The 26922-nt window shown below is 42.0% G+C and overlaps 1 pseudogene; it reads right to left on the reverse strand.

Annotated features, from left to right (window-relative positions):
• The window catches only part of LOC117877172, a 58126-nt pseudogene extending 37214 nt beyond the window's left edge, over window positions 1-20912 (reverse strand).
• Window positions 20913-26922: the final 6010 nt, after the last annotated feature.

A 26922-nucleotide genomic window follows, 5' to 3' on the forward strand; every position in this document is an offset into this window, starting at 1 on the left:
TTGGTTTAGAATAAACCCTCCTTCATTCTAACTAGTAGACCACAATTATGACAATCATATATAAAGTCAGAGGAAACAAACAAGTATAAGGGAAGTAAAGGAAATAATTAAACCCAAGAAAAATTACATAAACTCTATCTGGCTAGGCTTTTATGCCTTGCATGCCACCATACTAGCTGAACACTTTGCAAAATTAAATATTTCACCATCTCTGGCATTAACCCAAGTCCCTTTATTCTCCATAAATCTTCCATGGCATCCAGTGAGTCTCTCTCAGGTGTCTTCAGCACTGGTAAGTCCAATTAGCTCTTCTTTTTCAGCAGCATGGCCTGGTAGTTTTAAATGCTAACCAAGGGTATGTCTATACTTCAATCACAGGGTGTGATTGCAGTTCATGTAGGTTTACCTGAGCTAGTTTTAATCTAGCTATATTGGGTACTGGAGCATGGTTCAACATGGGCTAATCATGCAAGGAATTATCCAGGATTCTGGGTGGAATTGTATAGCCTGTGACAAAGCATGTACTGCCAATTTCATTGTTTGGTATCCAAGCTACCTAGATATCTCTTCAATTTGTAAAGAGGTCCAAGATTATAATCTTTCAGATGAAGATGACCAATAGTACTGAACAAGATTCTAATGTCAGTGACACAGGTGGACATGCAGGGGAACAATATCTTCCTATGTCTGTAATCACCTAACCTGTCAGAGCTTAATAAATATAAAAAAACTGTGCCAACCCCCGGTCTCCTTTCTCCCAGCCCATGGTATAGTGAAGCTGGTCTGCTAACAGTTTTGCAGTGCTTATGGCAAACCCTTTTATAAAAGATCTAGTTTATATTTTATGATGTAGATCCATTCCTGTACTCACATTTTACTAAAAGTTAAAAGACTCATTGCTTTACTTCTTCAAGCTCTTAACCCTTTGTTTCTTTACAGTCCTGTGCTGATCCTCTGATAAAGGCTACAAATGTCAACAAAAAGTCTGATTTACTTTACTAATTTTATTAGATTATACATGGGTTTTCTTAGAGGTCTTACGTCCCAGGATGTCCTTAAATTACTCTGCTAAACTTAAAATTAATAATGTCATATTTAAGCTCACTGTTGGACAGTACTGAACCAAATGAACACTATACACATTGAAAAACTGACTTCCTCTAGAAAGGACAGATTTACATTTTAAAATAAGGTCATGTATTACCATATTTCCATTAAATTTAATATCATGGTCAGGGCCGGCTCCAGGCACTAGTTTAACAAGCAGGTGCTTGGGGCGGCCAAGGGAGAGGGGTGGCACCTGCGGCAATTCGGGGGCGGCAAGTCCCTCACTCCCAGGCGAAGGACCTGCCGCTGAACTGCTGCCGCCGATCGCGGCTTTTTTTTTTTTATTATTATTATTTTTGCTTGGGGTGGCAGAAATACTGGAGCCGGCCCTGTTCATGGTCACACCTACAAACATATGAAATTTTTATTCCTCTTAGTTTTCTTTGTTATAACAACCTCACTACGCCTTGAACTGTTAAAAAGAAAGCCATTTATTATGGAGAGATGAAAGTTTCTGTGTATAAGTATACACATTTGTGAATCTAACATTTAGAAGGGAAAATAAAAATCAGTTACGTTGCATAAATCAATCAGCAGGCAAGACTTCTCTGAAACAAAATTCTTGTGATAGCTTTAAGAAATCTGCTGCTTTTTGGAAAAAAACCCTATAAAACAACATTTAAAGTGGAGAAAAACAATGGTAAGCTACTGCTGTACAGCAAGAGCCTTCTGTCTAAGATGCACTTCATACTTCAACCAAGCTGTCAATCAAAGCATCTGCATAAACAATGTGTTTCATTGCCACGAAGAAAATTGTGTCTTTTAGACTCCCATATGTTCCTGTAGCCTTATTGCTTGTCATTTGCATTTGCATTTGAAGTCTGCTTCTAAATGGAAAGAGTATTTGGACAAATACAATTAATCAGGGAAGCTTTTTTTTTTTTTTTTTTTGGTCCTCTGATCCATGTAGTCACATAGAGCCTGATCTAAAGACTATTGAAGCTAATGGAAAACTTTTGATTGACTTCAGTGGGTTTTGGATCAGGTCCATTCTGCTTAATACTGCTAGTCTTTAGTTCAGAGTGCATTATTCCAAAAGTCAATTCTAAAACCTATACTCACAGGATTAGATATATCTGTATTGCTCATGTGTAAATTAACAGAAGCCAGATAAATATTCTCTTTAAAAAAATGTAGCATTGACCCTAATTTTTCTACACTTTTAAGTACACATCTATTCTGTTCTTTAGATAGCAAAATTATTCATATCCTACAAAAGGGTGTTTTTGCTTATTTTATAAACAAAGGCTTAAAATTACACACATACATCTTATGATCAGAGAGGATTTGGCGGTTAAGTAAGCTTGGGGGGTGATAGTTTGCTTCCCTTAGAAATTAAGCTACCTTATAGACAATATCTTTCTTAGAGGTTGAAATTCTGAAGTTTACCTCACTTGACAGCATTACTTTACCATGTTCAGTATAGCCATTTCTAATTCAATAATTTATTGCTTTGAAACCAGCATTTATTCTTATCATGGTCTTACAGACACCAGCTAAATTCTTAAGGCTAGGTACCACTTTAGCTTTTTACTGTAAGCTCACTGTTCATGATGATATACTTAAGGGACTTCTGTGTTTCCATTAAGACTTATTATTAGGATTTTTTTTAATGGTAAGGTGTAGACTATATGCTAAACTTGACAACTGAGGGCCGTATTTGAAATAAAATGATCTCAGCATGTAGGGTTCTCACAGAAATTTGTGCAGATTCATATAAAATATATGACCAGCTATATCACTTATCAGTAAAACCTGGAATTTTATAATCAACCTTTTGACATTCCATTATCTTCCTCAATGGTAATTGTAAAATCAAATTTCATACCTGTCAGTGTAGCTACATGTGTTTAAGAAATTAATAGTAATCAGGAGGACTGCCTAGAGATATGTAAGGGCAAAATGGAAGGGGGGGGGGAGGAGAAGAAGAAGTGGGAGGGAACCTTCAAATTTATCATTCACTGAGGATGAAATTCACCCGTGTAGAGTGCCAGTGCAAGGCTCATCCACTACCTAAGTCCAGTGTAAGTCCTGAAAACAGTATTTAAGAGACTTTTTAGTGTTGCATAGATCTTATGTTGGCCTCTGCACTGGGGTGAATTTCACCCTGTGTGATTTAATGAAATCACCTAAACATACAGGGTAGCAGTGGAAAAAGTCACCATACTCTCATTCATTTTAATCTGGAAATCTCTATCAGACTTCTCTATCATAGCTCATAAATGTCTATCATAGAAGTTTTGAATCTTGCTAAATTCTTATCCTCAAAAACATCCTATGGCAATGAGTTCCGCAACTTAATTACACATTGTGTGAATTGTCTGTTTTTAATGTGCCACTTTTTTAATATCACTGAATTTCCCCTGGGATACTTCTTAGAATTTTACAAAGCTCACTTAAGTACTAATATGTAGTCAAATAAATCTCAAACATCCTTTGCCATGTAGTTTCTGTTTACCTGTGTAATGTACATATACCTGCTGTTAAGTGATTGAAAATTGTGCCTATACTATATTTAGTGTTGCTGAGAGTCACAGTTAGTATACATATATTCCGAACTACAGTACAAATAGATATCCTTTTTTTCAGACCCCTATGACTTAAAGTAAAGTGTATTGGGTATTCGTCTATGCATGTTACTGTTTAACAGTGACAAATTATATTTTTTAAATGTAATGGATAGTGGGTAAGAAATGCTAACCTCTATTAAGTAATATATAACATACTAATTCTAATTTCATGTGGGAGACCTAAGTTTGATTCCACTCGCAGTTTCTTCTTTTCCAGGCTACAGACAGCATTCTCAGGCCCAAGCAGGGAAAGAGTCCCCTGCATACCTTTCAACTATTGCCCAGTAGAAAGGAACTCGCAATGCAGGCACATAATGCAGCTGAGCAGCATCTCCACAAGCATTTGGCTAAATCTCTTTTTAAAATATCTTTGCAGGGACTAACTTCTGTCTCACCTGCCGATTAGACAAATAATTTTCAAAATGTTTGCAGAGTCCTTTTTGAGTGCTAAGACAGACAACCTTACTAAGCTTGATAGCAAAGCTTGCAGCTCTAAAAGAGTCAGGGCATATTAAGAAAGAAAATCAAGATGTTGGAGCCATGAAGCCTAAATACCCCAAAGTTTTAAAAGAAACAGTCTTAAATTTGTAATAATGGATAATGAGTGAAACCATGGCTCTGTTGAAGTCAGTGCAGACAGGCCGGTATTTCAACCAATACATTTTCAGAAGACAAATTTTCTCCAGTTTTCTTTAGACCAACTAACTGAAAGGGGAGATGGATTTTAAAATCATCTAATAAAATTGAACAAAGAATAGCAATGTTCAGATCAGCTCAAATGACAATAAACAACCAACCCCTGGAAATCAAATGCTACCCACCCACTTCAATGAGTGGTGCACTTACATAAGAACATAAGAACGGCCGTACTGGGTCAGACCAAAGGTCCATCTAGCCCAGTATCCTGTCTACCGACAGTGGCCAATGCCAGGTGTCCCAGAGGGAGTGGACCAACAGGCAATGATCAAGTGATCTCTCTCCTACCATCCATCTCCATCCTCTGACAAACAGAGGCTAGGGACACCATTCCTTAGCCATCCAGGCTAATAGCCATTAATGGACTTAACCACCAGGAATTTATCCAGTTCTCTTTTAAACGCTGTTATAGTCCTAGTCTTCACAACCTCCTCAGGTAAGGAGTTCGACAAGTTGACTGTGCGCTGCATGAAGAAGAACTTCCTTGTATCTGTTTTAAACTTGCTGCCCATTAATTCAATTTGGTGACCCCTAGTTCTTGTTTTATGGGAATAAGTAAATAACTTTTCCTTATCCACTTTCTCCACATCACCTCTATCATATCCCCCCTTAGTCTCCTCTTTTCCAACCTGAAGAGTTCTAGCCTCTTTAATCTCTCCTCATATGGGACCCGTTCCAAACCCTTAATCATTTTAGTTGCCCTTTTCTGAACCTTTTCTAGTGCCAGTATATCTTTTTTGAGATGAGGAGACCACATCTGTACGCAGTATTCGAGATGTGGGCGTACCATCGATTTATGGGGCTGATGGTGAAAGGAGCTACTCCACCAACAAGGGATGGAAACACTCGCTGAGGGATATGAGGTAGGTCTTCCCCTCCCACTCCTGGCCTTGGGGAGGAGGGGAAAAGGTACTGATTGGTCTGCATTCCTCAGTTATCAGGATTTAACCTGGAGGAAAGGCCACATGGAGCCTTTTTCAGCTCTGTTCCAGAAGCAGCTAGCATAATACAGCAGTAGTCGTGAGCAAGACAAATAGAGGACTCGGAGTGAGCTGAGTTCTATGGACCAGGCTGAGGAGAGCCTACCCCAAGTTATGGGTTATATAGTAGGAGCCCTGTAACCCCTGCACTGGAATTAATTAAATGCCTGGTATAGGAGAGTATGGGTGATGGATAGGTAGTGCCCTTCCCTGTGTAAAATTTTAATAATAGTTATGGTTTGCTACTTAAAATCTGTTCATGTCTGCCCTCATTTAGCCGCCATCTGGTAAGAGGATACTAAAAATATACAAGGCACTGATGCAGTGCATGAGTGGAAAGACCAAATTCAATAAGCTCTATATTTTATGGATTCCCAAAATTAATAATCTACCGATAGAAGGGATTAAGTTTAAAAAATAGACAGCTGCCAAGCATGGCTGTAAATGGCATCCTTCACCCTAACTTGTAGTTATTTGCCTACATAAGTTTAAAGAGAGGCAATCCATTTTAGCGACTGGCAAAAACATCATACTCAGTGAAAAATGGTCATTTTCCCAAGACCCTTCTCACCTTTTTATAACAGCAAAGACCTGCATTAGCAGAATTCTGCTACTCCTGATATAGCCATTTGGCTCAAACAACTTCAGGGGAAAGTGTAGTTGCTGCTCTATACCAGCCATAGGAAAGAAGAAGATGACCTGCATTAAGTCCAGCAAGTAAACTACTGGATATTAGATATTTTTAGATATATTGGTATTAGATATCTTACCCAGCAAACCTGACGATTTTTATATTTTGTTTAAAACCTTAAAGGAGCTCTGAAGTTTCATGAGCAGGAAAAATTAATTTAAAAAACCAAATCTAAAGACAAGTTTTTGTGTTTAATTAATGCTGGCATGTGATTAGAATAACAATACGCTGCTAAATGAACAATATCTAAATAATTCATTTGATTTTTAGTCATATGGTATATCAGGGATTGGCAATGTTTGGCATGCGGCTCGCCAGGGTAAGCCCACTGGCAGGCCGGGCCAGTTTGTTTACCTGTTGTGTCCGCAGGTTTGGCCAATTGCGGCTCCCACTGGCCGCGATTCGCCGCTCCAGGCCAATGGGGGCTGCAGGAAGCCAAGGCCAGCACATCCCTCGGCCCGCGCCGCTTCCCGCAGCCCCCATTGGCCTGGAGCGGCGAACGGCGGCCAGTGGGAGCCGCAATCGGCCAAACCTGCAGACATGGCAGGTAAACAAACCGGCCTGGCCAGCCAGGCCACTTACTCTGGCGTGCCAAAGGTTGCCAATCCCTGCGGTATAAGCTTATCTTCAGTGATTATAAAAATATATTAATTAATAGGGAACATCTCTTGTAGTGACTTTATGGCAAACTAATCTTTAATGGTACTGATTTCAATCATTAAGGAGCCTAAACAAAATATCATATTATGTAGATGTACACACCAAACATTTTCAATATCCCTTTCTTTCCTCCTGGGCCTGATATTCCCAACCATTGTTCCTAGTATCTGACTAAGATTGTTAATAGAGGTAAACTCTCATTCCTCCTTTCACTTTAAGAACACATCTTACCTTGCTGAATAATGAATAACCCAGCCAATTTACATAATTCATATTTTGACATGGTTAATCTTATTTAATATTAAACACAACAAGAAAATTGCATAATGGGCAAAAAGCTTCTTCTGTTAGCTTGTTACCTTACTTTGTGATTGACAATCATCTAGTAAAAAATCTGTATAAATGTGTTGCTTATAATATTGGTTCTGTTACAAGTTTAATGGCTAGACAATTGTTTTGCCTTTAGCCATAACCATTTAATATCCAGCCTTTTCACTTTGGACCTAGGGCAAGTCCTCTGGAGTTAATAGGAGCCCTTCCTTTGACTTCAGAAGGCTTTGGATCAAGTCCTTTTTGCCCTCCAAAATAACTCCATTAAAGTCACTGTAGGTACACAAGTTTAAAACAGTGTGAGAGGCAGAATCACTCACAGTGGGTGAAATTCTGTGCAGCTAGCATAAAAAAGAAAAATGGTTCCATATTTTTAAAGTTTATTAAAATGCCAAAATAAAAAAAAAACATCACTTGGACTAAACTAAGGATGAATTCAATTCAGTTGTTTAGAAAATTAAGAAACTAATGGATTAAGAAATGTATTTAATTAGTATCAAATTAGTTAAATCACTGAATTAATACAGTAAATAAATCCTACACAGAAATACAAGGAGTGAGCTATCCTTTAAGTTATATATCAATTAAAGAACTTTTACTCATGGCAAAATAACCATACCTAGAATATTAATACCTTACTGATCAGACAATTGATTACATTTCATTTCAATCTTGGAGCCAATCCAAGTCTTCTCCTTGGGTTTTGCCAATTCACTGCTGATTAATTTTTTTCTCCATCCCTTTAACAAAGATCTCAATGAACACTTTAGGATGCATGCATATCAAATAACTTTTCTAAATTTTTGCATCAGTAATTTGCATATAACAGTTTTAAAGTTTCTCAGGGTTTCTAATGCAAGACAAAACTTACAACTCTTTAGTTTGTATTATTTAAAATGACAGCAGTTAGTCATTTAACCTTCAGACTATTTCTTGCTAGTGCCTTCCCTTGGGATTTGACAGGTGCTCATGCATGCATTCTCTTCCCCCCGCCACACACACACACATTCACACCCAAAAATTCTAGAAGGCCAAGCTGCTGCCCAGCTTCTTAAACAAAAATGTAAAAGTAAAATACTTAAGTAAAAAAGGGTTCAAGGTCTTTAGTTCTTGTTGTCTTCAGACTTGTGTCCTTGGAATGTTTACTGCAGTCAAAGAACATGGCAAGGTGATAACTATTTGGCATTTCATGCTTATGGGTATCTTTTGGAGGCAGAGACTGATCAGGCTGCCATAGGCTATCATGCTGGTCTGCACTAGTTCCTTCCATGGGTGGCCAATCTTAGAAGACAGGAGGAGTCAGCCTCTTCTGGTGTCTTTTCCTGTCGAAAAGAACAAAAAAGTCTTCTGTTGTTATTCTTGTTCTTATAGTTGAGGTTCTCACTTGCTCTACCTCACAACATCTCCCTTCTGTGTCTTTGAATTAATCAGCCGTGACACATGCCTGGACCTCCAACCACATGGTCCAATCAAATTGAAATGATGCAATCCTTAAGAAACAATATGCTGTAAAATTCCAGCTCAGAGTGGCAATTTCCTCAAGATACAAGTATTGCATATCATAAGAGTGCACCCCCAAAAGATTTTAAAAAGGGGGTTGGGGAAATTGCCCTCACTGATCTTCTGCAGTAGACAACCCTGAGATGCTGTACAATGTTCGCATCTAGCAGTGGGCCTCAACAAAGCCATGAAAATAGGTAATTGCCTAATAAAGCAATTTTCACCCAAATTTCTTATGCAATCTTCAATATTTCTTTAAATACCTGACAAAATGTCATCTTTCTCCCACCTAAGAATGGGGAAGTATAAAATTAGTGGTTTAACAAGCTGATCATTCTCAAATCCTTCACTGGGTAAAATTCATAGCTCATTTATTAGGAAGAAGCTATTTAGAACTTCAATTCAGTCTCAATCTAAAATAAGGATAATACAAATTTATACCAACTCTGTTTCTCATGTACACTATGTCTCTCATATCCCTCTCAATTCTGGGATGTCTCGGGAACTGAAATAGCCCCTGCTGTAACTTAAGCAGCTCTAGAGGGCAGCAGTCTTCAAATCCCTACAGCACTTCAGGCTGGGGCCCTGTTCCCAACATGCATCTTCTGCCACCACCTATTGGTCTGGCATACTCCCTGCATCAGTGCTTGTGAGGCAGCAGTCTCTCTCAGTTCTTGCATTGGGGGAATTCTCAACCATCACAATCTGGCACTTTTATAATCCCTTTATACTGCTCTCTCTAGCCCCCTTCCCCTCTTTTTTTTTTGTTTTTTTTTTTGTTTGTTTGTTTTTTAAACTCAGTTTAAAGTAGGTCTGAGAATCTCAGGCGGTATTGGTAAGAGTAATGTTCAATTTAGACGTTTCATTTAATTATTTGGTTGACAAAAGATGTATTACCCAACAGTTTACCTATGGAGAGTACTCTACCAAGCAACCTTATACAAAGAACATATTAACATAATTCCTAAGATACAAACATTAAGTAAAACCATCCCCATACCTACCTCTTTTACATTCTTTAAAATTCTATAGTTGGAGTATTAAAGTATTAACCATTCAATAAACAAAGTTCTCTTCTTTCTGAAGAAAGGGAAGATGGAATTTACCTTAGTTTAGGAAACACATCTAAACAGCTCTGAACATTAAAACAAAGATTTGGTGGGTGCAAATTTTTACTCTGATAGTACTCAGAAGAGAGTAGCCATATTAATACATACACATACCCTTTTTGGTTACTTTGATCTTTGTAAATGACAAATGACCTTCTCTCATCTTTTCTGGTACATTGCCTGTCAATAATCTAAACATAGCATATATATATGCCCTTCTGATGAATCTCAATTTGCTATCAGATTTATTTACCAATTACTGTAATCTTAGAAATAACTTATCTGTTCTTAGACGAGCCTTTAATATTTTCAAATCTAAATTAGATAAAATGCTTTCCAATTTCTCAATGGAAAGTAAATCTAAAATCTTAACTTTTACCCTCCTGGAGCAAAACAAGACTTAGTGGCTGTCTGAAGGCTTCTGAACCAAAACAGTAAAGTTTTATTTTCCATTCTAAAATTCATGAGTCTTCATCTAGAATAGATTTGAGGATAAAGCAGTCACAAATAATTTAGCCTCTAAGATAAATATAACTATCTCCAACCATGTACCAATATACACCTGAATAGAAACATTGGATGTCAAAGACCAGCTACTCAGATGAGAATTCCCTTTTTATGTACTAAAACAAAAACAAAACATTTGTTCACTTTACCAGCAGAAAAAGGGACCCATCCAATTCTCACTAACATTGCTTTTCATTGACTTTAATGGGCATTAGATTGTGCACCCTACACAATAATATTTTGAAACAAAAGACAATAGGAAAGTCTTCCAGAGGTTTGGGGGGGAGATGTATTAGAGGCATAACCATTACAGATGATAGAAATCAAAATAGCATTTTTCACATTTTTCTAGTTAATATTAGAACAGAAACTGATAACACTTGGACAATGGTTGATGATGGGTGCCTCCCAAGAAGCTCGAAATTACATAAGTCAGATACATTATCACATCTATGACACAAGCAACTCTCTTCCAAGAGCATGATCACTTTTTAAATTCTGGAAATAAAACCAGGTTTATGGTTGCAAAAATATGCCATTCCATGATGCACTGACAATTATATCTGAAATTCTAATGTAACAAAAATAAAACTGATAAACAGCAAAAACAGACACATTGTTTAAATTCTACAAAACAAAAATAAACCCTGTTCCTCTTCATGAACTCATATTACAACATAAATACATACTTATTTGGAGTAGCTAAAATCCTGCATATTACATAGTAATAAAAATGTACAACTGGTTGTAGAACTATGACCAGAGAGATTTTAAAATGCTATAAGGGACCTTCCAACTTGCAAATCTCCAGGGCTGGACAGCTTTAGCAGTGAGTTCTATAAATCTTGTTGTGAGCTTCTAGAATCTCAAATACTCCAAATATTCAGTGTCTCTTTTGATCAGGGAAAATCACCTGACTTCTGTTAAGAAGCCAAAATAACTCTGCTTCTCCCCCTCCCCCGGCAAAAAAAAAATCAGATGAGTCTGAGTTACACCGATTATTATAAATAATCTATATAGATTATAAAATATTGGTAAAACTGTTAGAAAACTGGCTAGCTTTATCCCAATAACCACTACTTCACTTTGACCAATTTGGCTTTGTTACTGGGAAAGTAATACATCATAATATTCTGCAAATATCACACATCATCTTCACTTTAAACAAATGAAAGAAAGTAGCCTTCTACTATTAGATGCAGAGAAGGCATTCAGTAGGCTGCTTTGGGACTATCTTTTTGCAGTGCTGGAGAAATATAGTCAGAATATAACCTCAACCAAATGGTTCTGCAATTCTCCATGAATATTCCTTTGTTTGAACGCTGGATCAGGGATTTTCTCCTTAAAGAGCTGCAGGTAAGCTTGTCCTCTGCCAGTTAAACTGCTTGCAATTGCCATGAGATATTCTCCAGAGATTCAGGGCATCACAATCCATGATAAAAAAAAAAAAAAAAAAAAAAAATCCCACAGCATTTCTCTTTACACAGATGCATCCTGCTTTTATCTCTGAGAAAAATAAAACTCCACTTCATAGCTTAAAGAAGTCATAGAGGTCTCCAGCACAATTGTGTTATTTATGTTTTTGTATTACTTTGATCAAATAAAAGGTCTTATAAACCCACTCAGTGAGAGTATTTAAGTAATTGTCCATGCTGGTGACCCCCTGAGGGATTCAGATACCTGGAGTTACGCATCTCACCCAGTTGAATTAAACTAATAAGGATAAATCTGAAAGTCTTCCTGTCAAGACCTTTGAAGATGGTATAACTCACTGTTACATACATACCCAATCATGCCCACCTTGATCAGCACATGTTCTCCTTTGTGCTATATCTCACCCCTTTAGCATGGAACAGGGCTCAGGAGCCTCTGCAGGACCAGCTGCTGGGGGAGGGCAGGAAATAGGTTGGGATATTGGATGTGCATATTTCTTTATCCCTTCTGTAATCCAGTAGAATTTACCTTGAAAAAGTAATACAGCCACAGGTTGTATTCCTTTTCTGCATATCTAATTCGTGGTCACAGGAAACTGCCATAGCCAAAGGGTGGGTGCTGGAGGAAGGAATTGCTAGTAGTGAGGTACTAAAGGAGCTTGGCTGTATGCAGAGTGTAGGGGTCAGGGCTGATGTAGAAGTACAAGGCATCCATACAGCTGCTCTGATGTCCCCACAGAGCCCGGCGATTCATCAGGATTGGAGATGAGGCCTTGCACCCCTGATAACAAGTTGTGGGGTATCTTGTCAGTGATGGGCATACAAAAAAGGCCTTCCTACAGCTTGACCTCGTAGCCTGGCCCCAAGTCTGCCTTCATCAGCTAAACAAAAATGATTTTTTTTTCTTTGAATGTTTTATTTCCTACAAGACCTTCTCCTATTTTAACTTACTTGGTAGCTAAACAAATTACATAGAGCATGCAACAATTTTACACAGTATGAGAAGAGACTGAGAATCTGACAGTCAGCTGGGAAGATGCTTTAAGAAGTCCCATTCCCTGTCCTCACTTCTGATACAAACAAAATGCATAGACTGAATTTCCTAGACCTTTGGTAGTTTTATGTGGAACTTTATTTTATTTGATGTTATTTTGCAACAGCTATATATAAATTCTGGATAAAATCTAAGGGGTGGAGAATGACATTTTCATAAAACCTATACACTTGTGAGATTTTCCATTTCTTTGTTTTCCATCAAAGATACACAGATATTTCTGTATTATTAAATAGGATGACAAGTTGAAGGTATTATTGAATTCAAAGAGGTTCACACATTCAAGAAAGATACAATTAAATAAAAAAAAGTCTGGCTGGAAACTTCCTTCAACTTCAAAAATTACTTAAGTTCTCAAAATAAATATCCTTGGAGCTACCAAGGTAAAGGGCTTAGATACAATGTTTATGAGCCTTTATAGAAAATCCTAAAATAGTTGGATAGAAAGTTATAGAGAACACACACATTAACTGGTTCCTATGGACTTTGGCTGTTTCAACTATGCCAAACATATCAATTGTTGTGCTAGGGTCATTGGTACAAGCTCCCAATTTTAACTGTTGATGAAAAGAATAAAATATATTATTGTACAATAGAATTTGAGGGGATAAATCGGGGGGAGGGGGCAAACTTTGTGGGCCGAGGGCCACATCTGGATGGGGAAATTGTATGCAGGGCCAGGGGAGGGGGTTGGGGTGTGGGAGGGAGGGAGGGGTGTGGGAGGAGGTGTGGTGTGCAGGAAGGGGCTCTGGGCAAGGGATTGTGGCAGAGGAGGGGTGCAGGGTGTATGAGGGGGCTCAGGGAAGAGCGTTGGGTTGCAGGAGGGATGCAGAGTGCAGGAGGGGGCTCAGGGCAGGGGTGCAGGAGCGGTGCAGACTGCGGGAGGGGGCTCAGGGCAGGGGTGTACAGGGGTGCAAGGTGCAGCAGGGAGCTCAGGGCTGGGGGCTGGGGTGCAGGAGGGGTGCGAGGTGCAGGCACAGGGCTTAGGGGAGGGAGTTGGGAGGCAGGGTGCAGGAGGAGTTCGGGCTCTAGCCCGGCGCCACTTACCTAAAGCGGCTTTGGGGTGGCAGCGGCGCGTACTGGGGCCAGGGCAGGCTCCCTGCCTGCCTGCCCTGTCCCCGGCCCCGCGCTCCTCCAGGAAGCGCTGCGGCCCCTGGTGGGGTACGGGGGACGGAGAGCTCTGCATGCGCTGCCCTTGCTGCACCTCCAGGTACCTCCCCCGAAGCTCCCATTGGCCATGGTTCCCCGTTCCCGGCCAATGGGAGCTTCAGGAGGCGGTGCCTGGAGGCAAGGGCAACACATGGAACCCTCTGACCCCCTGCCCGGGGGCCGCAGGGATGTGGTGCCAGCCGCTTCTGAGAGCGGCGCGGGGTCCATGGCACCATGGGGGGCAATCCTGCTGGCTGGATCCAAAGCCCGTAGGGGCCAGATCCGGCCCGCAGGTTGTAGTTTGCCCACCCCGGGGCTAAATCCTTAGCTGTGTAAGTCCATATACCTCCACTAGTTTCAATGGAGCTGTGTTGATTGACTAACTTGCTGAGGTTCTGGTCATTACTTTTTCCATTGCTTCAGCTAGTTTTTAAGAAGGATTTTGTAGCCAATATATTAAAAATTCTTGACCTGAAAATTGCAGGTGAAAAGGGTTAAATTGTATATTTGTATACTTTGTAACACAGCATCTCCCTAGCCGATAGCACTAAATCTCTAACACAAAACATCAACTGAGTGTTCCTATAAATGTACATTACCATCTATCAATCCAATAAATGTTGGCAATTGGTTGGATTAAAATTCGTTTGTGGGACACAAAATTTTTTATAGCCCTGTATCTAATCTGAATCCAGCCAGGTAGTAACAATATTTACTATCTAATGATGGTTTGGTGGCTTGTGTGAAAGGAGTAGGTGGGCCTAATGTCTTTTTTATAGAAAAGATTTTACATCACCTCTTGAACAAGTCACTTAATATGTAGTTGAATCAATTTTCCAATTACTTTAAGATTCTTGAATTAAAGGTATGATTGATATAAATACAAAATATTGTACTAAAACTTGCTTATAGTGTATTTGGATATGGGGAAACTTCTAATTGTGAAGAGAAAGGAGAATCTAAAATTGTTGAAACAATTATGTAGTGGAAGTATTTTAGAAATGGAAATAATAATTTTCTACCCAGCTGTAGGCAGACGAGTGTCTGTGGATGAAATCCTGGACCCATTACGTCAATAGGACATTTGCAATTAAATTTAACAGGGCCAAGATTTGACCCTGTATCTAAAAATCATCACCACCATACTGGCATTCTTGTTAGCAGTCTCACAAAGACGTCAAGGACTGAATGGGCATGGAAACTAATTTTTCTATGTATGGATGGTTTTTGGGGATAGGATAAAGACAAATTGTGTTAAAAAGAGTCCCCAAGACTAGAGTGACTAGACTGGGTGAAATTTTTCAGACAAAGCTTTCCCCCCCAACCACCAAAACCCACAGATTTATCTCAGCCAATACAGTTTGTGAATCCATATCAAGTGAGATGAATTGGTTTGGTTTAAAAAAAAAATCTGTAAAAGTTAAAATATTTCATTTTGGCATTTTCAAAACAAAATGTTTTCATTCTTTGATTTGAAATGACTTATTTGTTTTGAAATCTATATCAATTTAACTAAAAATAATTCAAATATTTTGTTTCAGGCCATATGACGCAACATTTTTTTTTCAACTTTTTCTTTTTTAATTTGCTGCATTTTTTTAAAGTCATTTTGGCTTGATCCAAAAAGAACGTTCCCCTGATACTCCAGAAGCTTGTGATATACATTTCACACAATGTTAGGGGTTACATATATCCACACACGCATGGATATATGTAAATATATCAGAGTGAAAATGAGCATATTTTTGAGCTAAGATTGCTTTCAGAGGCACATCTTAGTAGTACACTTTTTTCATGTTTGTAGTGCAATGGCAGTCATTGCACTGAAATTTCTCAAGAAGTAAAATGATTATTCAGAGTAAAGTATTGAAAGGAAATACATAGAATGTTGCACATCTCTCTCTTCCATGTCTGCACATCTGGCACCTTATGCTGGCAACCACCTACTTCAAACTAAATACATGTACTCAAAAACTGATGAGGAAAATACACTTTTGTGTCCAGGAACAATGCAGACAGAGTGTAAGCATTTGTGAAGCCATCTGGGAAAATTTATTAATCCATTCTCTTTCTGTCTGTACCTGCTTTGAGTGAACTCTAATGAAGGTAATTGAAAATTAGCTGCTGTCTCATTTACCAGTTGGCCACTGTAATCACAATGAAAATACTTTCCCCCAAAGAGATATGCAAGTTAAACGAACAGAAGGAGAAATGTATTTAACTAGAATGGAGGCAGAGGTTATTAAGTTTCATATAAGATAGTGTCATAGTTTAGCACGCAACAGCTTGTTTTTGACAGTTCACCTGAGTTTCGGCCAATTTCAGAGACTGTACAGATGTAGAATCTTCAAAGTGGCCACATACACAGAAAATATACCTGCTAATGTTAAAGATATTCTGGCAACATTTATTTGAAGGATGAAGAATCAAAATAGCATTGAACTACAGAGAATGTTATAGGAGAAAATTCTGGAATAAAGGACAAATATTGGAATCCAATATGTTTTTTTCAGTTTAATCAGTCAAAATTAAAGGACCAAGGTGCCAAATCATGGAAGTTAGGAGACTCATTACCTTTGAAGATCTGGGCCCAAATTATGTTCACTATTACATAGTTGTAACCCCATTAATTTCAGTAGAGTTTTAGAGGTGTAACTAGGAGAAATTCAGGCAGCTGATTATCTCTAGTACAAGTTAATCTAATGCAGAGTATGTAAAATAGGACCCAGTAGATTTTCAAATCAGTTTCAAACTGGACTATGCTTTGAGATGTGATTTCTTATTCTTGATCCATTAAGTCCCTTGTGTTACTCTCTGGTTCCATAAGATATTGTAGTCTATGGCAGCTGATTCAGTTTTGAAGATGTAGAAGGATGAAGGTCCATCATTCTGTTATGCTCTGTCTTTCCTGCAGATCTCACAGAAGCCCCTCTATAGACTCCACTGGCTTCAGGCTCTGTGAATTAAGCAGAGACAGGGTAGGAGTAGGCAAGACAGGGGGCAGGTAGGGCTAGGCTGGCTTCTTCTCCCATCCTAAACCCAGACTTCGTAGTAATTTACACTAATTCTCTCTGTGCTAAGGAAGACTCCACCTTGATACCCTTAAAGAGGCTTCCAAGAACAAGAGGCAGTTGTGGGAGTCTCTGCAGTGGGGATTCTTCTAAGTGGTGCAGCAAACTGGAGGTGTGGGGGTCAGTGGCCTTTGTCCAGTTTCCCAAGATTTATGTTTACCTCAATTGATCCACACACTGAGGGAGTGGACCCCACAAGAGAGAAGAGACAAAGCTTAGTGCAAGAATTCTAAGTAAATTCCACAAGATAAAAGATTTATTGAATAGAAGCTTATTAGGCCTTTACTTTTCTTCCACCCATCACATCAGCTACTCTTGGATGTTAAGGATGGATGATTCCTTTACTATTAGATTTGGAGAGCATATGTTCAGAGCTGTATATATAGATATTGTGACAAAGTTCCTCCTCTATCTTGGTGGATCCTGCACTTATTGGCAGATTTTCTTGCCTCAGAGATTCACCATGCGGGTTGGGGAACAGCCCAGAGACCTTCCCCTCTGGAAGAACCCATAGTCCAGGTCAATTGGGAGGTTTGGGGATCCCTCTATTCCGGATTCCAGCCCAGGGCCCTGTGGACTGCAGTTGTTTATAGTGCCTCCTGTAACAGCTGCATGACAGCTACAACTCCCTGGGCTACTTCCCCATGGCCTCCTCCAAACACCTTCCTTATTCTAACCACAGAACCTTTCTCCTGGTGTCTGATAACGCTTGTGATCCTCAGTCCTCCAGCAGCACACCCTCTCACTCTCAGCTCCTTGCACCTCTTGCTCCCAGCTCCTCACACCACAAACTGAAGTGAGCTCCTTTTAAAACCCAGGTGCCCTGATTAGCCTGCCTTAATGGGTTCTAGCAGCTTCTTCTTAATTGGCTCCAGGTGTCCTAATTAGCCTGCCTGCCTTAACTGGTTCTAGCAGGTTCCTGATTACTCTAGTGCAGCCCCTCCTCGGGTCACTCAGGGAACAGAAAACTACTCATCCAGTGGCCAGTATATTTGCCCTCTACCAGACTCCTGTACCCCACTGGTCTGGGTCTGTCACTATATATATATATATATATATATATATATATAAGGATATCTTGGTGAACTATGATGGAAAAGTAAGCAGTAGAAGTACCACAAGTACCATTCAGTGAGCTCTTCAATTGATTTAAAACTATAAGAAATACTTTAAGATAACACACGTGTTTGTAATGTATTTGCATAACAAATGCATTCTGTTATAAATGTTTATTTAGGAAATTGTGTCACCTCTACTTTGTTTCATGAGACAATTATATGGTTCCCAAATGAATAAACTTCCCCTTTCCTACACTAGGTGGCTAAAGGTTGAGTAGAGTCTTTCCTGATTAATTAATCAGACTTTTACTGAGAAAACAGTTCAATGTGCTCATTATGGCTACTATGTTACAAATATATATATTTTTTCAAATTAGTTTTAATTTTTTAAACTCATATGCTGATGTAGTAAGAAAAGCCGCAAGAGGGAGGTGAGTAGTTGGGAAGAAAAAGGGAGGAGAATGGTTAGAAAATTTACTCATAGTCTTCTGGTAATTAAAAATTAGAGTTTGGATTTTCAAAGGGGCCTAAAGGAGTTAGGTGACTGTAGCAGGGTGGTCTGCCCCATTAAGACCCTGGGGAGTCAGGGAGCAGCAAGCCCTGCCTAAAGAGCAGCTTAGCTGGTAGGTGTTGGGAACCAGCTGATCTCGCTAATCAGCAGCTAATGATTGATTTCCAGCTGGCGAGTAAGCTGATTTCCAGTAAGTGAGGACTGAGGCCTGTGAGCAAGGAGAAAGAAGAGACAAATAATGTCCTGCATCCGAAGAAGTGGGCTGTAGTCCACGAAAGCTTATGATCTAATAAATGTGTTAGTCTCTAAGGTGCCACCAGTACTCCTGTTCTTCTTTTTGCGGATACAGACTAACACGGCTGCTACTCTGAAACAAATAATTTCCTGAGAAGCAGCAGCTGCTGATGATAATTAATAAATTAATTAATAGAGCTGACTGACCCATCTAAATCTGCGCTCTCTCTCTCTCTCTCTCTCTCTCTCTCTCTCTCTCTCTGACTCACTCACTCACCCACCCATGAGTAAAAGGAGGTGAATGAGTCATGAGCTACTGGGAGTGAAGAGGATCTTGCAGTATCAGTTTAGGTCAGTGCTATAATTTTTGTTATTTGTCTGTATTTGGGGGTGGGGGTGGCATAATAATAATAATAATTAATAATTAATTAATTAATTAATAAAAGAACCTGTGTGGAAAGCTAAAGCAGAGTTGGGCTTGATAAACTGATTTTTATTTTTTTCTCCAAGCCGGTGGATAGGCCCACCAGACTATAGTACCAAAATCCTATTAAATGTCAATGGGACTTGGGTGTCGAGCTTTCTTAGGTGCCCTTGAAAATCTCACTTTAGATTTGCAATTTGAACAGTTATCTTTTTCTGGTAGGTTAAAAATGTAATAATGGGTGTTTAACTATAAATGTGATAAATTTTAGGAGATTCAGAATTTCCCACACAAGTAAACACACACACACATATATATATTGAACTATCCAAAACTTCTAGGTCTGTAAAACTGGGCTAGTAGTTTTATGAGATTAACATTAATGATATATCCAATATGTCCTAGATCTTGCTTCTAGTACAATGGAAACCAACACATAACTTTTTCTGGTATTTTCATACATCCAGTTAATGTAGGGGACACACACAAATGAATGTTTTTATATTTATTTTTCTACTTAAATCAAACTTTTTGTCACTTGGTAGGTCTCAACACTTAAAAATGTTCCATTATAATGGTTGCTCACAGTAATCCTAATCTTAAATGGAATGTTTTGGGAAACTATTTAGGCTGTGCATGTTGCAAACTCTTATTACACAGACTCAAAGGGAGTTTGAAGGAAACTGTGGGACTATCACTTCTTTCCCAAACTTTAAAGAACTGTTGTACCCTACAAAGGATGTGAACACCAGTCCACGGAGATTGAGAAGGACAAATCCTTCTTGAGAAGATCTGTAGGGGAATGTATGCATATATGCATGTATAATTTTATGTTGTGTTTGAACTTGTGATAGTAACCAGTAATAAAATTGAGGCACTCAGTGAATTTTGTTACCTTTAAGAGGCGTTGACAGTATTCACAGTTGTTTCAAGATTTAGTAAACGTTTTCCATCTGAGACTTTGTTTTAGGATCAGATTTAACTCTGTGTAATTATCTATATGTTTATGTATGTACTGAAAAGACAAAACTCCAGTCTGTACCAATAAATAAAATAAACTGAGGTACAGAAAGGGGAAAGAAAGAACAGATTTAAAAATTTTATTAAGATGATGTTAGAAAAAAATAGTGAACAGAGTTTGAGCATAGAAGTTTCTGGTTATCAGGGAATAACATACAGATCGAGGGTGCCAAGTTTGGTTTAAAATAAGGTGGCATGAGGAATAGATAATCTGCAATATCCCCGAATGGGGGTAAAAGGTTGATGGGTCAAAGTATAGACATTGAGATCTGAGGGTATGAAGTTCATAAAGTGGCTACGTTTGGGTGTGATTATAATGAGTGGATATGATGATGAGGATGGATTGACCCTCATTTGGTGAGATTTAATGTTCAGGGAGTTTATGGTTCCAGTTCATATGATCCAACGGAGAAGGTCACTTGGTCCCTTTCTCATAGTGGGAGAACGATGTCACTCTGGCTCACGCCTCCTGGTACTGTCGGTGGCCGGTGATGTGCTCGATGTAGATGTCCCTGGACCATCGGATGGCATCTGAGACCATGAGGCGCCGCATGAGACGTGCGTAGCGTCGACCGATCCCGCAGGTCCACAGCACACGCTCGTTGCAGGGGTCACAGGCACCCAGGGCTCCGACAATCAGGGCGTCCATCTGCACCTCATAGCCCTTCGCTCTCAGGGTGTCAGCCACGGGGGCGTACTTTTCCAGCTTACGAGCTCGGGCTTCATGAAATCCCGGGGTCCTGTTCTCAAAGGAGACTGTGACATCGACGAGGATGATCTTTTTCTGGGCCTCATCGGTGATGACCATGTCAGGTCGTAGCTGGCTGTCAGTACTGGCGATGGTGCAGTTCACGGAGATCTCCCCCAGGCGTGGTGCAATGGCTTTCACCAGGCGGTTCTGGATGGTGTTGTGGCGCAGCTGCCAGGCTCTGGCGTGGGGTTTGCAGCTGCACAGGACGTGGGGCAGGGTCTAGTTGGGGTAGCCGCACTTCCTGCAACGCGTGTCTCGGTTCCCGTGGCGGACAGCTCCGTTGAGCGGGACACAGTTGAGCCGGGCATGGTGGATGAACCGCCAGTCAGCGAAACGGGTGAAGCCGCCCCCGTCGAGGAAGTGGTTGCTGGCATCCCACTTGCTGGTCAACTCAAAGGCTTTACCCTGGTCCAGTTTATGCTTCAGGGTTTCCATGTACAGCGACGGATGGCGGCCTTCAGAGTCCTCTCCAGCAAGCCCCTGGCCGTCGGGGTAATGACGGTGTTTCATCGGACCTGATCTGCGGAACCTGGATTCCCAGCTCCTGGAGCTCCTCGCACCACTCCCAGTGGCAGCCGATGCGCTTCCCCAGGCGACGCGTGGCATTGCGAGTGCGGGACCACGGTGAAGCGATGTCGCGCCCGTCCCATCCAAATTCCCCATCCAGGGAGCCGTTCAGGAAGGTGGCAATGTCTTGGTTCGAGGGGGCTCTGCCGATCTGCTTCTCTGTCGCATCACACAGGGCATTCGCCGCAATGTTCCTCACCATGGCGTTGGGACATGTCAGCAGGCGGAAGGCATGGGTGATCACCGCGACGTCGCACAGGTCACCCAGGCAGGGGACGTTGGCGCCGCCGTGCCTGTGGGTGATGTAGACCAGCTCGTTGCTGGCTTTCTGGGGAAGGAACAGCCACTTCTTCACCAGCTTCTGGATGATCTTGTCTGCCTTGTTGAGGGGCACCTTCGCCACGGCGGATCCCCTTAGGGTGAACGAGATGCATCGGATCAGGAACGTGTTCAGGGCATTTATCTTCTGTCACGGTGCCAGCAGGGAGGCATCAATCTTGGCGGCGTCCTGCAAGATCTCCTGGACGGTGTCCTTGGGTGTCTGCCGGACATGGAACCCTGTTGGCGTGCCCAGGTGCTGGTATGCCTGCCCCTCTGCCAGGGGGACAATGGGCTCACCCTGGATCTGGAACCCCGTTGTTTGCACTGAGTCCCTTTTGCTGCCGTCAATGTGCAGAGTTGCGCACTTCTTTGCATTGAAGCGGAGCCCCATCCAGTCAGTAGCTCAGCTGGTGGCATCTAGCATACCTTAGAGGCTCTCTGGGTCGTCCGCAGTCAGGACCAGATCGTCCGCATAGGCCTGAATGCTGAGTTTCTTGCCGTGCAGGTCGAAGCCGGTCGGGCCACTGGAGATGGCTCGGATGAGCGGTTCCATGGCCAGGTTGAAGATGATGGGGCTAAGGGGGCATCCTTGTTTCACGCCGTGGCGGATGGGGATGGCGTCCGTCTCTCCATCCGTGGCATGGATGGTGGTGGTGCAGTCCTTGTAGAGGTCCTGGAGGATCTGGATGAGGGTTTCTGGCATCCCAAACTCTCCCAGGGTGGCAAAGATGTGATGGTGGGGCATGGACCCAAAGGCGTTGGTCAGGTCAAGCCATGCTACTGCGCACTGCCTCTTGGACCTCCTGACCTCCTGGATGGCCGTCTGAAGGAGGAAGTTGTGCTCGTAGCATCCCTCGCAGGACATGAAACCCTTCTGCACTGAGCTGACAGCGCCCCCGCACACTGACCAGTCTGTGATCCTTGCCGCGAGGCAGCTGACATACAGCTTGTGGATAGTGGAGCAGAGGGAGATGGGCCTCCACTTGCCAGGGTCGTCTTGGTTGCCTTTTTGTGGATGAGCACAGTCATGGACTTTTTCCAGGAGTGGGGAACGTGATGGAACTGTTTGCATTTGTTGAAGATGGCTGCGAGCACCAAGCAGCCGGGGTCTCGCTTCTTCAGCAGGGGGTAGCAGATGCCATCTCTTCCAGGGGCAGTGTTTTTGGTCCTTGACAGCCTCACCTGCACCTCCTGCAGGGAAAAATCTCGCTCCAAGTCCTCCATGAGGTCAATCCGGGATAGCGGAGAAAGGCACTCTGGGCATCGCAAGTTGGTCTGGGCCTCATTATCAAACACATCCTTGAAGTAGGAGTAGAGCCTCTTGGGCTGGTTGGCACAGTAGGAGGAGGTCTCATCAAGGATCTCCCTCATGGCTTTCGTTCGGTTCATCCTGTGTAGTTTCTGAATACGGGATGCAGCTGCCGGATCGTAGCGGCAGCCGACGTCCCCTCTCCTGCCTTCTCTGTTGGTGTTGTTACGGCTCAGCGTGGCTTCCTGGGGTTCCCTCCTTCTGGCCGTAATTTCCTCAGACAGTTCTGCAGTCAGTCTGTCCATCAGGGTGTCGAAGTTTTCAAAGTCCTCAGCCTTTGCCAGCTCCTCCATCCAGGCGGATTGCCATGGCGTGGCGACCCTCGCTCGTGGCTGTCACTCCTCCTGCTGCGTTGTCTCTGCAGGTTCAGGTGCTGCGGGGACGGTTTGTGGCCTTGTTATCCCTCGGACTGTGGAGTGGTGTTCAGGTGGGTCTTGAGGCGGGGGTCCTGGTGTGGTGGGGAGGGCAGCTCTCGGTGTCTCCGAGGCAGCACTGGATATTCCAGGAGGGAGTGGGGTTCTGGAAGCACCAGTGCTGGGCTTTGTTGGGGCGCGGTCGTGTTTGGAAGCACTGGGGATGTTTCTGGTTCTTCTGCGGGCGGCATCCAGCTGGTGGGTCCTCGGTGGGGCATGGGGTTTTTGGTGGTCAGAGGCTCTTTGGGTAACCTTGGAGGAGGTGTTGGGTCTCCCGGGGCTGGGGTCTGGCTGTGGGATTTGGGGGCTACAGGAGGCTCCTCCATTGGCTGGATCTCGCCGTGCAGCCTGAGGGACGATGATAGTTGCTCCTACGGCAGGGCGGCATGAGGCTACCTGTGGGGGAGCGCTGCAGTGTCTCGTATCTGTGTTGTGCCGGATGGTTTTTATGAGGTCGCTGAGGCGTCTGTTGACCTGAGAGGTGGCAGTGGTCCCCCTCACAGCAGGGTCCAGCGTGGGGATTCTGGAGATGGGACTGGTCCTTTTGGTGGCATCGTCAGTCCTCGAGGCAGGGGTTACGCTTCCCTCAGTTGGCGGTTGGTCCCCCCTTATCTGCTGTGGCTCTGGGGACGCTGTCTGGGGTGCTGAAGCCAGGTCATCGGTGGGGGTCAGGGTTGGAACCCGGAGGATGTCAGTGGGATTCACTTTCATGGTTGTGGGGGGTCCCCTGCATGTGGCTTGACGAAACTTACATTTCTTTTGGATCTCGAAGGGGAGATCGCAGCGGCTACACTGGAAAGCAGTCTGTTTGTTGTAGGTCTTACGAACGTGTTTGCTGAGGGCCGCGAGGGTCTGGACTCCATGGACAGGGAGACAGAAGGGGCAGAGGAGGAGACCTGTAGGGAGCGGGTACTGGAGGTAGATGTGGTCTTCTTCCCCTGCCTCACCCTCCGTGGAACGGATCTCTGTTGTGCCTGCAGACTCACCAGGTAATTCCTCTGGGTCTGGTAGAGAAGCTTGGGGAGATGAAGTCGCTCTTGGGGGGGTGCTGGACTCACTGGCCACATTGTCTCTTTGCCCAGAAGGGCAGCATGCGGCATCGAGATCTTGGGCTCTGAAGTGCATTCCCCTTCGAGCGGCCCTCCTCCGGACAGCCGAGTGGTAAGTAGTTTCGGAGTCTGGGGTTGAGGAGGTGGTTCCTTCCGGACCATCCTTCTCTGGAGCAGAGGGGAAGCGATCAGCATTCTGGTCCTGGGTCATCGGGGGGGCTCCCATGGTGGCGTCCTTCCCGGCGGAGCAGCCATCAGCATCCTGGTCCTGGGTCGGCTGATGTCAGCCTGTTGCCTTCCCATCCCATACCCGTTGAACAAAAGGAATGAGCTAAGATATAGACCCCTCTCTTCTTTCCTCCAGATAATCACAGGCAATACTTTCGCTGTTTCATACAGAATGTTGCATTCATGAGTGGGTCACTAGGTAAATAAAAGCCCAGGTCTTAAAGTCCCCAGTTTTTACCAATTGAGGATCTAGACCATGATGCATTATTGTTTCTATTATTGTATCCTGCTACTGTATTACACTTACTCTATTATTGTAACTGGAGGGAGCACAGAGCTTAACCTCTCTATTGTACCACCCACATCTGAATGTAGCTCTCTATTACAGCGCTCAAAAGCACTAGAGAAGGGAGAGGATAGATATATAATGACTTGACTGAGTCTGTATTGAAGTGTGTAAGTGAAAGCAGCTGACTTATACCTGGAAAGTTAATCAATCAAAAGCAATGCCAAGCAGACACTTACATTTTCAAGTAAAGTACTCAAAACAAAATAAATATTTTATTAGAGAATTGGAGCTTATGATTCTAAATTTGGCCCCTTACATTTGATGTAATCACAAATAACAAAGATTTTTCACCTTCACTTTATCATTTCTCCCTGATACCCATACCATGTAGCTTTTTGGACAGTTCGTAAGTCTTTCTTTTGTTTGTGTTCTAATGCGTATTGGTTGATATTTTTTAGACACACTTTTTGTCCTTTCTTTTATTTCTAACACATAGTTCAATAGCTTAATATCCTACTGCCCTGAGCTCCTTTCACCATTATTAATTGTTCTGCATTTTGTGCATTGTGCTGATGGGTTAACTCTGGTAAGTTTTTAGTGATCAAATTTAGTGATTTCCGCCTCCTCCCCCCAATATTCATATAATTTTGACTAGGTAAAATTTTGTTAGCAATATTTGAAGCCCTTTAATCGGGCTTCTATGAACATTCATAGACCAAATATTTTTTGTACAAATGGGGAAAATAGATTTCAGCCCAGAAAAAATATCATGTAACTTAAGTCACCAAGCACAAAGCTCAAACAACACATTGAACATACTGGCTACTCAAACAATTAGTCACAACAAACAGTCTGTGAACAATCCATAGGCTGAAGTACTTCTGAACAAAACATTCAAAGAAAAATTTCTAATAAGAACAAGTTAATAAAAATCACAATCTGGTCACAACTCATGACCAGGTGGATAAAAAAAATCTTGTTTGGATTAATTACCATTAGCTATAGCTGGAATAGTATTAATCAAAACTGTTACTGCTGAGGCAATGTCCATTTTTTATTAGAAGTCAGACTGACCAACAAAAATTGCATCTCCAATAACTCAACGCTCCCCTCCTTTCCCGTTGTCTGTATGGCTTTAATTTCCTTTCCTCCCCCCCTCAAGATACTCTCACTTTAGATTATATGCTTTATTCTTTCCTTCCACTGCTACTTACTAAACACTGATGACCTTGTCCACCTATACATACAATACCTATTCATTCCTATTATTTCAGTCATCATTCAGCCTCATCAACTGCTCTAAGTGGCATTAGAGAGAACAGGAGAGGAAAATATCATGAAAATAGCTTTAATAATGGGATTCAGTGATTCACAATATTCTGAGAGATACTATAAAGATAACAATGTGTTCTCTATGAATACTTAAATAGGCATTTAGAAAAGGCTGTAGTCTGTACCTAGTGGTAGCACTAAAGTAGTAGGAGGTAAAGCACGTGTTTTCTTGATTCAGCGTGATAAGTCTTCAGGACTCCTTGAACTAGCTTCAACCTTCATTTAGGCCAGTGCAACCTCACTGATTCCACACATACACTGACCTCAGCAGTATTGCATATGCATAACTGAGGAAACAACTTGACTTAATGTAACCCACACTCCTGCTGGGTGTAGTGTTCTGTCCTCTCTAGAGGCACTGAGAGAGAGATTAATGAGTTTGCTCTACTACAGCCTTAGCTAAGGCCATATGGCTTTTAGCTTATGCAGTAAAGGCTCATGCACTAATCTCCAGAGTCCTTAGGTTTGATTCCGCCCAACAGTGACAGTGGTGTTACATTAACTGGTCAGATGCATTACTGGTAACAAAATAAAACATTGTGTCAAGCTGATATTTAGT

This window comes from Trachemys scripta, chromosome 1, assembly GCF_013100865.1.
Source record: "Trachemys scripta elegans isolate TJP31775 chromosome 1, CAS_Tse_1.0, whole genome shotgun sequence".
Taxonomy (NCBI): domain Eukaryota; kingdom Metazoa; phylum Chordata; order Testudines; family Emydidae; genus Trachemys; species Trachemys scripta.